This window comes from Pteronotus mesoamericanus, unplaced genomic scaffold (assembly GCF_021234165.1).
Source record: "Pteronotus mesoamericanus isolate MK-2021 breed Mesoamerican mustached bat unplaced genomic scaffold, CSHL_Meso_final contig_169, whole genome shotgun sequence".
NCBI lineage: Eukaryota > Metazoa > Chordata > Mammalia > Chiroptera > Mormoopidae > Pteronotus > Pteronotus mesoamericanus.
In genome coordinates this window covers 16,555,253-16,569,269 of record NW_026555068.1, presented here as the reverse complement: position 1 = coordinate 16,569,269, position 14,017 = coordinate 16,555,253, and the positions used below count along the sequence as shown (strand labels likewise).

General features: G+C 37.9%; 1 protein-coding gene across 1 annotated transcript in view; it reads right to left on the bottom strand.

The window, feature by feature from the left end:
- TUSC3 (tumor suppressor candidate 3) overlaps window positions 1–14,017 on the bottom strand; it is a 123,240-nt gene that overhangs the window by 74,863 nt on the left and 34,360 nt on the right. The gene's annotated exons all lie outside the window — the stretch shown is intronic.

Sequence of the window (14,017 nt, the reverse complement as noted above, 5' to 3'; positions counted from 1 at the left end):
ACTGTCTTCCAAAAAGACTGTATCATTCTGCATTTCCACCAGCAATGTGTGAGAGTTCCTGTTGCTCCACATCCTTGTCAGGATTTGGTACTATTGTCTTTGTTTTGGGTTTTGGCCATTCTTATAGGTGTGTAGTGATACCTCACTGTCATTTTCATTTGTACTTCCCTGATGACATATAATGTGGAGCATCTTTTCATATGCTGATTTTCCATCTTTATATCTTCTTTGGAGAGGGGTCTGTTAGGATCTTTGGCCCTTTTTTAAAAAAATTGGGTTGTTTGTGTTTTATTGTTGAATTTTAAGAGCTCTTTGTATATTTTGGATGATGGTCCTTTATCAGATGGGTCTTTTGCAAATATATTCTCCCAGCCTGTCTCTTTTCTTCTAATTCTCTTGAGACTGGCTTTTGTGGAGCAGAAATTTTTCATTACATGAAGTCCAGCTTATCAATTATTTTTTTCAAGGACTGTGGGGTTTTTGTTGTTGTTGTTGCATCTAAAAAAACATCACCATGGCCAACGGCATCTAGGTTTCCACCTTTGTTACCTTCTAGGCATTTTATAGTCTTGCATTTTATATTAGGTCTATGATCTATTTTGACTTAATTTTTGCAAAGGGTGTAAGATTCCTTTTCTGACATGTGGATGTCTAGTAGTTCCAGCACCACTTGTTGAAGAGACTACTTTTGCTCCACTGGTTTGCCTTTGTTCCTTTGTGCTGTCTTTGCTTCTTTTTCAAAGATCAGTTCACTATATTTATGGAGATCTATTTCTGGGCTCACTGTTCTGTTCCATTGATCTATTCATCTATTCTTTCAACAGTACCACACTCTTGATTACTCCAGCTTTATAGTAATTCTTAAAGTCGGGTATCATCAGTTCTCCAGTTTTGTTCGTCTTCAATATTGTGTTGGCTATTTTGGGTATTTTGCCTCTCTCCAGGAATGTTAGAAGCAGTCTGTCTGTATCCATAAAATAACTTGCTAGGATTTTGTTTGGGACTGTACTGAACCTATAGACCGAGTTGGGAAGAACTGACATCTTGGCAGTATTGAACATGGAATAACTCTCTGTTTACTTAGTTCTTTGATTTCATTCATTGGTTTTGTAATTTTTTCCTAATATGAATCTTTTACATATTTTGCTAGAGTTATACTTCAGTATTTCATTTTTGGAGCTTCTGATGTAAATAGTATTGTGTTACTAACTTTATCTTGTTCTTTTGTTGTATTTTTGTGTTTTTATGTGTGTCTGTCTGGCATTTATCCTGCTTGGGTGGTGATCTCTGAGCTTTCTCAACCTGTGATTTGGTATCTGACATTAATTTGGAAAAATCTCAGTCATTATTGATTCAAATATTTATTCTGCTCCTTTCTTCTCCTTCTGGTATTACCATTATGTGTGTGTTAAAACTTTTGTATCTGTCCTACAGCCCTTGAATATTCTGGGGTGTTTTTTTTTTTTCTGTCTTTGTTCTCTTTGCTTTTCACATTTCAAGGATTCTACTGATGTATCCCCTAGCTCAGGGATTCCTTCCTCAGCCATGCTCATCTACTAGTAAGTTCCTCAAAGGCATTCTTTTCTGTTACATGTTTCTGTCTTTAGCATTTCTTTTGGTTCTTTCTTAGGACTTCCATCTCTCTGGTTCTATTGTCCATCTGTCCTTGAATGCTGTTTACTTTCTCCATTGGAGTGTTTAGTATATTAATCATAGTTATTTTCAATTCCTGTTCTAATAATTCCACCATTCCTGCCATATCTGGTTCTAATGCTTGCTCTGTCTCTTAAGATTGATTTTTTTTGCCTTTTGATATGTCTTGTACTTTTTTCTTGCCAGACATGATAGGTCAGAGGAAAAGAGACCCCTATAAACAGGCCATCGGTGATAGAGTGGTGAGATAGGAGGAAGGGGCAGTGCTCTCCTGCGCTGTGATTAGGTCTCAGGCTTTTGGTGAGCCTATGCCTTGGGGCTGTGAACTTCACAGCTGTTTCTCACTTTTGTCCTCCTCCTTTAGGAGGGACAGAAGTGGGCTGGAGTGGGGGTATTTCCTTTCCCCTGCATGGAGAACCCAGTCGGGTAGAGTTAGGTATTTTCCTTTCTCAGTCGGTTAGGCTCTGATTAATACCCCCTCACACTGGGGTCTGGGTTACTATTTCCCCTGAAGACAAGCCTTATTATTAAGAACAGTACCCTGTTGGGTTTCAAAATGGTTCCTTTCCCCTGCAAGGATTTTTCTCTGATATTTACTGCAGGAATCTGATCCAGCTCCTGGGGTGGATTTCACCACATTACAGGGGCTCTTCATGATTGGGTCGCCCTCAAGTTTTTCACTCTAAGAGTTGTCCACACAGAGCGTCCAGCAATTTATCAATTCCAGTTCTGGTTTTCCCACCCCAGTTCTGGTTCCCGCAGCGGTTTCTGCTTGTGAGTCTCTGTCTGGTACATGTGACCCCTGTATTCTCTGTCCTCCCCAAACTGGATCTCTATGGGTCCAGAAAGAGTTAGTTTTTTGGTCTGTTCAATACTTTGCTTGTTCTTAGGATGGAGTGGCAACTTCTAAACAAGTGTGTTCATTATATGCAGAACTGGACAGAAAGTGAGTTATTTTTTTAAAATACAAATCCATGAACATATATCATGCTAAATTAGGCCCTTCTAAGGATAACAATATATGTTGTATCAGCTTTCCAAGTAAATTTTAGACACACAAAAATATGAAAATAGCTGGAATAAATGAATACTAGGAAAAATGGAAAGGCTTCTCAGATGAAGTAATCTCATCTGATTTTGTGTATTTCCCCCCAAATTAAACACATTAGTCTATGTTCAGAAAGGAAAAAAAAATGTACAAAAGCACAGTAATTTTCTGTAAAACAAAACAAATATAAAAATCATAAAACTCTCAGCATAACTTCCAAATGCCATACTACACTTATTATTAGCTTTTGTCCAGGGAGAAAGAACCCACGTGGCATTTGAAATCTGGACTCTGTTCTGGCACTGCACTCGGTGCGTAAACTCGGGAAAGTCACCCATAGTTTCCATTTGTTTTTCCCTTTGTGGCGTGACAATACTACTAATTGCTCTCTCGCTGATTTCTGAGGTTAAAAGAAGGAGGTATATGCCTTTCTAAGGAGACCAACCTCAGGTCTGCTATGTTAACTTATTTCATCACTGTTTCATGACAGTTACTGTCATCTGATAAATAAAAGAAGTCAGTCATGTTCTCACTGGACTTTACAGTCCGCAAAGGCAAAAAAAGGGCCAATCGGAAGCTGTTTTACCCGACAGAGTAGTGGACTGTATGAATTCTTTCCCATGAGACCAAGCCTCCTGTGCACCTAAGAGAAATTATCTAGGGAAAAAATCTGGTGCCGTGATAAACACGAAACCTTACTTAATATGTTAAATGATTAACAAGTAGGCTTACAGGTGTGAGGACATGGAAAGCAGAGTTTATTCTTGTATTATTATTTATAAGTTATTGTGTTATTTTCCATATGAACAACTATAAACCTACTTTTACTTCATCCTGTACTGTAAAATCAGGGCTATTAAGGCAAGTGCTTAAAAATAACATGAATGTTACTAGATTTTGTGAACATACCTTTATCTACATAATATTCCTAGCTTCGAGGAAAAATGTAGAAACCTTTATCTTTAGTTTGAATGCTTGAGAATAGCTATCAAGACTCTACATTCTAAAGTAATTATATTGTTTCTGTTATAATCTTTATAAATAATGAGGGTTTAGAGAAATAAAATGCTATGTTAGAGTCTATTTGCTTCTGTAACTGTAACAGCAACTTTTCAATGTGTTTTTCTCCAATCTGTAGTGTTCACCTTCATTTCATTCAATGAAATCCTAGTAAGCACATGGACATTGCAAAGCCCTGGCCTGCATGTGACTGAGCACCAACATGTCATCATTATCCTCATATTAGTATAATAGTTTTCCCTTCAAAGAACTTTCTAAATTATGGTCAGACTACAAATTTTCCTACTAAGATTAAACCTCTACCAGAAAAATTATTGGGTTTCTGTAGAATAATGACAACCAACTAATAGTCTCTTTAAACTATGCAGGTCTACAAGAACAAACAAAACTACTCATGCCTATCACATAACTAGGATTAAAACAGTAATACAGAAGGTAAAAGTATATAAAAGTGGAAAAATTATCTGTAACTTCAGAAACCCATGCAAGAGCAAGAAGGTAGGTGGAAATTATGGAAAAGGAAAAGAGGACAAGAGAAATCCTAGCAGAAGTGGAATACGAGAGGGTTAAAATCGCCTCAGAAAGAAAAGCTCTCACCTGAATTGGGATACAATGAGAAGAGGTCTGAGACTTGGCGGACTGAGGATAGCTGCTACTGGCCAATACACACGAAGGCGCTTGGAGGTACATGGAACAAACAAGGCAGTCTTTGTGGGGAGAGGAAGAGAAATGAAAGAGGCAGAAATGCAGGCCTAGGAGACCTGATGGTACAGTGAAAGGGGAGGAGCCAGGCATGGAAAGTACAGGATCTATGGAAACATAAAACCGTCTCAGAATCAAACAGCACTAATGGAAGGGAGGAAGCGGCCTCCTGTGTTCAACCTACTCCACTTTACACACAGAAAACAATAGCTGAATTTAAAAACTACTCAGCTACTTAAAAGTCTAACCAGCACCTCAGCGTATAAACTACTATTTCTGGTCTAGGAAAGAAAAAAAAAAATGAAAGAACAGTAAATAACCAGGAATATTTATCCAAAGCTTCTACGAGGAGAAAATAAAAGAATCAAAATTCTTCGACTGATGAAAAATTTTCCTAACATACAACCATAGAAAAGAAAAATAAAAAATATTCCAACTTGAATTATTATTAAACAAGCATTTGATGACAAAAATCATCTCAAACTCAAAGTAGAAGTGAGGAATATACAGAAAGATATTATGTGAAAGTTGACAAAGACTCAGGAAACCCACAGAAGGAAAAAACAAAACAAAGCAAAAACCAAATCCCTGCAGAAATGGACACTGAATTATGGGTGCTCAAAGAATACAGATAACTAAAAATATAATAGAGCACACTAAGAAAAAAAATTAAAAACAGGTAGGAAAAAAGGTTAAAAGAAGGAAAAAGGGGTGATAGAAAAGATAGACAAGAAAGATTAAACACATGGAGGACTGGAACCCTATAACAGGAAAACAAAACAATGAAACCGAACTGATATTTTAAACTATGCACCACAAAACATTCTGGAAATAAAACAAGACCTATATCTACATATCAAAAAGGCCCACAGCATACCTGGAGAAGACGACCCAAAATAGTCAACTCTGAGACACAGTGTAGTAAAATTGTTAGACTTTAATGAAAAATATATTTTGCCCCCTAGGCAACAAGACAAATGACATGCACAGTAAAAAAATGAAGTGGGCATCAATTTCTCAAGAGCACCGCAGAACACTCGGTGAGGCAATGCGAGCACACTCAGAAGGCTCAGCGTCTCCAGCAGTTGAAGAAAAACTGCTATGTCTTCAGCCTCCACCACCAAAATGAAGGCTTACAATCTTAGTGGGCTCTTTAAATACTGAGGTAAGTGTATCCCCTAGATTGAGCATTCTTCTTAGACATTTTATACGGAGTAACTCACAATTCAGAGGCCTCTGAGCAGGGATCAACCCAGCAGGCTGTGTGGGGTGTGTTGAGCAAGCTCCAGCTTACTGCCTACCTTTGGGGTCATAAAAACCTAATGATCCATTCAAATTGCAAGTCCTTTGACTGATAACATTGCTGATTGGAAACTACAGGAGGGGAGCATGAGTTGTCTCCACTTACCCACGGTCACCTGAATTTCAGACATGCCACCCATCTGACATGGCCCTCAAGTACAAGTAAATGCCTGATTTCCCTATTTTGGGACTGGTCGACTTGGAACCGACAGGTAATACAAAGAGAAGGCTCTAACAGGCCTTGCTTGTCAAAAATGTCAAATTCAGGAGTGCAGCTGACCTGGCCATGGCAGCCTGTTAGATATGCATAGAAAAGATATACACAGTAACCTTTTAGGGGGAACCTTATCTCCCGTCAGTAACTGAAAGGAAGCCAGTGGCTCAACGTGGCCCTCCTTTCACAGAGGCCATCCTAAATGCCCAGGCCTGGTTCACCGCTGACTCTACTAAGTAGAAATCCGATGGTGTCTGATGGGCCGCTGGGGTGGTTCAGCCTCCGAAACGCTGCGTGAAATCAAAGCAGATGCCCTGCTCTGCGTGGTGGGCAGGGCTCAAGGCAGTCCTCTTATTTCCGACCAGGATACCCTCTGACAAACATTAACTACAGTTTTGGTGACTTTTTCCAATGGCCTAACCATACAAGAGGAGTCCCCCCTAAAAATGGAATTTATTTATAAAAAATTCTATATTTATTCTTACATGTTTAAACTTCAGTCACCTGCAAAGTATTCTCCATTTGATGCACTATACCTATTGAGACTTTTTCTCCATTGCTCAGGACAGCTTTTGAACTAGTCTATTTTGGTGCCCTTTAGTGATTCTGCCATTTTTTGTTTCACCTCTTCCATAATGGGCAAAATGTTTCCCTATGAGGGCTTTTCTCAGCCGGGGAAATAAAAAAAAATGTCGCTCAAGGTGAGATTAGGTTAATAGGGAGGGTGGGGCATGGGGGTCATACCGTTTCTGGTCAGAAACTGCTCAACACTCAGCGAGCGCAGTGTGGGCAGGTGCACTTGTAAATCACCCATCATGAAATGGGCAAATGCGTTGTCTTCCAAAAAAATTCAATGAAATTGATCACAGCCTCTCACAATAACGCCAGCTGGTACACTGATACAGATGGGTTTCAAAAACACAAAACACTCACCTAGCAGGGGAATATAATTCTGGGTTTTTTTCCTGGGCCCCCCATCCTCATATGGTCTGCAACTTGGAAGAATATATGGCCTAGAAGGTTAGAGATACCCCTCTTTGAGGGCGCTGCTCTTTATGAAATAAATAATGTCTGCCAAGTGGTCATTAATGGGTCACTAAAGTAGATGCCAACAGGAAAGACGCACCATCTGATGAGATCAACTGGAATCAAGCTGCTGACAGCGCCAGCCTTGCCCAGACCACCACCGCTGCTACCTGCCTCCACCGCTGTAACCGACATCGCGAGGCATCCACCACCATGGACTGAGCACGATTTCAAGCAGAAGCTGCAGTGCAAATTGGACTTGGGGCTCTTAGCAAAACGCGGCCTGTCTATTTTGTGGAGGAGGCCACGTTAGTCAGAGGACCGGCCCCAGCCATGTTTAGTAAACGGGCTGTATTAGCCTATGACCTCCACTCAGGGCGACCACTGGCCCCTAGCACTGTGGCACCTTTTCAGACCATGACGTCACTGTTGTCGGCTTAGGATATCTGGTGAAGCCAGAAGGTAAAAACTAATGGAAGCGTGTCATCACAGGTCAAATCAAGGGCACCTAGAACAACGAAGGATAATCATAATAATGGATCAGCGAATAAAAATAAGAATCTTTGAGTTGAGATACTATACCTCTGAAGCGTAGCTTTTCCTACTTTACTTTTTCCTTTTGAGTATCTCAAGGCATTAATGTAGAAGGAATGACAGAATTTTTAAAAAATCATCCCTTCACAATCACCAGTATCTAGTTCAGGCACAGATTATCCGCAGATGCTACAATCACCAGCTAAACAGTAATGAGAAACGGCACAGTCACATGATCTAAGTACCCCACTCCCCATCCAGTCACCTCCACCAATTACTTAGTACATGGGAAGAACGGCATGCTTAAACAGTACGGAGATGCGGTGATCATCACCCTAATGAGGTGATCGGTTTCATCACTGGTATTCGAAGAAACTAACACGACGTGCCTCTTGATATAATGCAAGTAGAAGTACACAAATAATTGCAATAGTACTCCTGCAAAGAGTAGTAACTGAATTTAATCATGAGGAAAAAAATAACAGACGAATCCAGGGCACGGGACCCTAAACAAGGCAACTGACTTGCATTCTTTTTTTAAAAAGGCAGCTGATGTTAAAAGTGTGGACATTTTATAGATTGAAAGAAACTAAATAGGCATAATAACCAAATACAATTTATGAACTTTGACAAGATTCCACATAGGGGCAAAAGGCTATAAAAGACATTTTGGAAACAAATGTGAAATTTAAATATGGGCAGTAAAGGTTTTATTAGAGTAATGTTAATTCACTTAAAAATGATAATGATGTTCTGATTACACAAGAATTTCCTTTTCTCAAATGATATTTATGATGTCCAACAAGTTATTTGTACATTTGCTGATATGTGACTCATTTTTGATGTATACTTAGAAAAATCAAATGTGGCAAAATGTTAGTAATTACTGAATTTTGGTAAAGGTTCCTTGTTCTACTGTGTATTTTCTATAGTTTGAAATTAAAAAGACGGGAGACTCAGCTGGACTTTATATACAAATAATACAGAAAACAGAAAGAGCTCAGAGACTACTATAATGCAATAAAGATAACGAAAGGTCACTGAACACAGTAAAAGAGTTGGGATTATCCAATCTCAGCAAGAGACTAGGAAGAAATTTTATACAGTAAAGTAACATCATATGCCTTCAGCTGAAAAAATAATAAACTTGATGGAGCTCAGCAATAACCCTAGAACATCCTTTATATTAAACCGGCCATTGATTCAATCAAGCCTGAAACAGTCCTCATGCATCAGCCAAACCAGACAAGGAGTGTGTGAATGCCAAGAGAGTTTGCCAGTCTTTGATAAAGAAGTGAAATCCTTTGTTCATGTAGCCAGGCATACTAGGGTGACAATAATTAAGGCCACAGAGAAATATTATCTAAGGAACAGAGGAAATGATAAGGCCTGTAGTCCCCAAACCATTTACCAAGCACTTACAAGAGCATTAAGTGATGTACAAGGGTAATTTTATCTATACATGATTTTCACCTTATGTGCTCACTTTAAAATCAAATCTCATAAGAGATGTGACCTCGCTTTAATGAAACAAAAGGCTGCTGAGCGCTTTCCCACCCAGCTCCTCTGCCAGCCATCTCCCACTTACCAGCTCCTGTTACGAGATGCTACTCTGAATGAAAGCCTTTCCTACTAATGGGTTTAATAAACGCTGGCTGATGGATCCCTGCCCTAAAAGATTAATAATCTTAATTAGAAACATGAAAGCAAAATGCAAATTACAGTTCACAGGGTAAAGGCAATGATGAATGTGTACACTTAATGAAAGCATTAAACTCTATTACCTCTGGAGTCACAAATCCCAACCCTGACGGATATTAGCTGTATGACTTTGGATGAGTCGTAGAATCTCTCAACTTTGATATTCTCATCTATAAAATGGATTTTTTTCAGACTTAATCTTTATAGTAGTGAAAATGACATGAGCGTGTATATATATATCATATATGTGTCATATATATTAATATGTATGACAACATAGGACTTCCAATAGTTTACGAATAGTAAACAATTTTATCTAGAGAAGGAAGGATGTTAGTTAACATGTAATATGTCGATGTACTAATTTATTCACACTCCCTTTTAAAATACTTTTATATGTATAATTACTAATTTTTTCATTTATTTTAAGTCTAATAATATATTCATCTCCAAGCCCTCACTAAAACTTCAGTTACACATGTATCCTGCTTGATTCTACATGGACTTTTTTATTTTCCTTCACCTGGGCTTTTTTTTCTTACACTTATTGATCCAGAGTAATAACCTTCGAAGAAGATACTTTGTTCTTAGAATTTTTTGTGACTTCTTGAAAAGATGAGTAACATTATGGCAGAATATATCTGAAAGGTTTAGCAATTATGGGTAATATTTCCTTTTGTACAATCTGATAAAGGAAGTTGAAGTTAACACGTATGGAAGGGAGGTGAGAATTGTATTGAGTAGTCTTAATTAACAACTTTATTTGGCCCAGGAGTTTGATGTTAGCACTTAAGAAGGTGAGAATTAAATTCTCAAATTTGTGAGTAAACTGACTGTGTGAAGGAAGAGCCGAACGATCTGCTAAGAGCCCTTACAAGGAAGCCAATAGCTCATTCACCAACCTAAAAGCAAGTGAAGAATCGAAGCGTGAGGTAACTGTAGAAGAAACTGTCTAAAAGGAAAATGCAGAAAGTCTCAGAAACAAAAGCCCTAAGATTTTAAAATTATAGCTATGAACTTTACAACGATTCTACAGAATTATAAAAATTATTGCAGCTTTATTAAAAAATGGCCCAAAATTCCACTAACACAGAAGGACCTAGAATTCAATTCATGTTTAGGAAGCGGACGAGGGGGGAGGTATGGCTGCTTATGACAGGGTGTCTTTCTTCATTTAGAATACAATAAAATTATTGGAATAACTTTTCCCAACACTCTTTACCTTTCCTTAGTTGGGCTCTTTCTGACCCACTCCACCCACTACCCCACAGGGCGCAGCGCTCTCTTGCTCCGTAACAGATGCCAGACCACTGCTCATCCAGTGATTTCACAAACCCTCCTTTGAGATTTATGTTACTCTGTGACATAAACTTACCATCCCCAGCTAACAAACTCCAAGGCACCCCTCCGCTGGCGCCCTTACTTTCCCTCCTCTCCAACCCCTCTGTTGTCCTGAGTCACCCCAGCATACATACATGATTTGACCCAGACACTGCCACAGCCTCATGGTTCCTCAAGCTTCTCCATAACATCAACAATCACCTTGTATATATTTCAGTAAATTCTTTATCAGGTAAACCCTTTATGACAACTTCCTAATTTTCAACCCCATCTATTCTTACACAAAATCTGTTCTTCACTCCTGTGAAGATATAGCTGAACTATAGCACACCTAGTTTATCAGCTGTTGCCTGGCTTCCTTTCACCCCCTCTCCAACGTTGGGCCTATAGTTACACATCTCAAACATGTTCTCTCACTAGCACTCTTGAAGCATCTGCCTAATCCATGAACCAAATATGTGAACACCTAAAGATGGTGTTCTTGCTCCTAAACTGCTTAGTACTGGGGCAGAAAATGACTTAATTCTGCAGATTCCTCACGAAGAAGTTGGGTATTATAGTTTCAAAATGGATCCTCAATGCTACATGATCATTCAACTAATCCTCCCATTCCCACTGCTCCTCAAGGAAAACAAATACAAAATATGACTCATGAACCTGCTTCTTACTTGCCCTTTTTCAATACTGGTTGCGCGCCAGAATTACCTAGATCACAGTTTTGTAAATGTCACTGCCTGGGGCCCATCCCAAAACAATCAAATGAGAATGTCTGGGTACAGGAACCACACAGTTGCTCTAGACTTTTCATTCCCTTCTAAAGCTTCACCTGCGCTTTCTCTTTTCTCTCAACAACTCACCACCACCTCGACCCATCAATTATGTTAACTTTTCCTAATAACTTCAATCATTTTTCCTCATAAATCTAAAACCGTTCTAAAATATATATTTGTATTACAAGATAGGCTATAGTAAGCAAACAAAGGTTATTTTGAGCTAAGTGTTATTTTAAAAATTAAGGATCCACATTTAACAATTCATTTAACAACATAATGCTTTAAGTAAAATATTACCTAAAGGATATATTACTTAATAGTATGTTATGGTTAATGTTATCAATAATACAATTATATGTAACTGTGAAATAAATATTTAGATAATAAAGTATTTCTAAACTATACCTGCCAGAAATACAATGACCAAATAAATATATTTCTTCATATAGTGGTGAATATAGGGAATCAATGTATTCAATTTTTTGGAGCCAGCAAATTACTTTCCTAAAGTATATATGGTATTATAGCACACAAAGACATTCTGCATTTTTAGAGGAGTCTGAACTCTTACACCAAAATGTCAATTGAGGTGGAATTTTTGCCTGCGTAGGGCTTCACAGCATCCCTGAAGCTATGTATATATCCTCCCCATCCGTTGCGCTAGTCCAGTTCTGGCCAGTCTTAAAGCTCGCTTGCGTACGGGTCCTCAAATTTGATAGACGGGGAACTCGGAATCATCTGAAGTGCTGTTTTTCAAAACACTTTTGTTCCCCATCTTCTCCACCCACTTTTATCCATGCACCAATATAGACTCATTATTACATTGTGATAAGGTCCTTCTTAAAAATTTCAAAACACTGGGATTCCCTTTCTGCAAGGTCATATGAACAAACCGGTTTATTTTATTTTTTTGTCTTTTTTTCACTGACCCACATTACTAATAAATTCAGTTTCCACTGGAGTTCCAAATGAGTTAGAAGTCTAAATAAAGTCTGCATATGAATATACAACGTGCACAGTTTGGATGTGGAGCCATCACACAAAAAAGCAATGTTCTTGAAAACAGTGGTCAAGGTCAGCCCAGAAGAAACAGATAACCTGAGATGTCCTCAACCACTGAGGAATTGGAATGTGTAATTTAAAGTCTCCTGAAAACAAATCGCAGGCCCAAAGGGTTTTATCAGAGAATGCTATCAAACATTTAAAGAAGCAGTAAAACAATCTTCTAAAATTGTGTAATTTTTTGCAATCTCTTCCAGAAAAATAAATGAGGAGGGAACATTTCCCAACTCACTTTATGAGGTCAGTATTACTCAGACACCAAAAGAAGACAAAGCTGCATAAAAATGATATAAAAGTGGTACAGATCAAAATCTATCATAAACTTAGATGCAAAATTTTTCAATAAAATAATTAACAAATAGAATCCAGCATTGCATGAAAAGAATGCAATACCACAATTAAGGGGAATGCATTCCAAATCGTAAGACAGGTCTGACATCTGAAAATCAATCAATATACTCCACCGTATCAGCAGACTAAAGCAGCAAAATTGTATCAATTCACACCAAAAAAACAAAAACTGACAAAATCCAACACTCATTGAGGATAGAAACTCTCAGCAAACTATGAATAAAGAATTTCCTCAACTATAGCAAACTATAAAGAATTTCCTAAGAAAAGGCATCTATAAACATCTTACTGCTATATCATACTTGATGAAAGACTAAATGCTTTCTCCCAAAGATCAGATCAAAATGTAAATCATAATACTTTTTGAAAAAAACATAGAAAAAGATTTGGGGATCTAGGGCTAGACAAAGAGTTCTTCAATTTGAAAAAGAAAAGTGAGAACTTTAAAAGGAGAAATTGATAAATTGGACCTCATGAAAATTAAAATCTGCAAAGGACCCCATTATGAGTATGAAAACAAAGGCATGGACTAGAAGAAAATATTTGAAAACCGTGTATCTGACAAAGAACTAGAATCTACAATACAGAAAAGCCTCTCAAAACTCAGTAAAAAAACTTCCAATTAGAAATTGGCAAAAGACATGAACAGATATTTTACTGAAGAGGATATATAATGACAATTAAACATGGGAAACAATGTTCAACAAGAGAAATAAGCACTTAAAAAGACGTTCAATACCATTAGTCATTAGAGAAATGCAAAATAAAACCATGATGAGGGAGCACCCCATCCTATCAAAATGGCTAAAATAAAATAGTAACACCACTAAATGCTGGTGAGGATACGGACAAACTACCTCACACACTGCTGGTGGAAATGCAGAATACACAGCCACGCTGGAAAGCATTTAGACAGTTTCTTATGAGGCTGAACATGCAACCACCATACAACCCAAGCACCACACTCTCTGGTATTTATCCCAGAGAAACAAAACCTTAAGTTCACACAAAAACCTGTACAAGAAATGCCAGCAGTTGTATTTGTAATAGCCAAAAACAAGAAAAAACATTGATATCCTTTAACAGATGAATGGCTGAATAAACTGTGGTGCATGCATACCATGGAATATTACTCAGTAATAAAAAAGAATAAACTGTTGATAAATGCAACTACTTAGATCGATTTGAGGAAATTAAAAGAAGCAAATAAAAGCAAAACTGCAAAGGTCCTACGCTATATGATTCCATTTACATAACAATCTTGACAAAATACAGAAATGGAGAACTAAT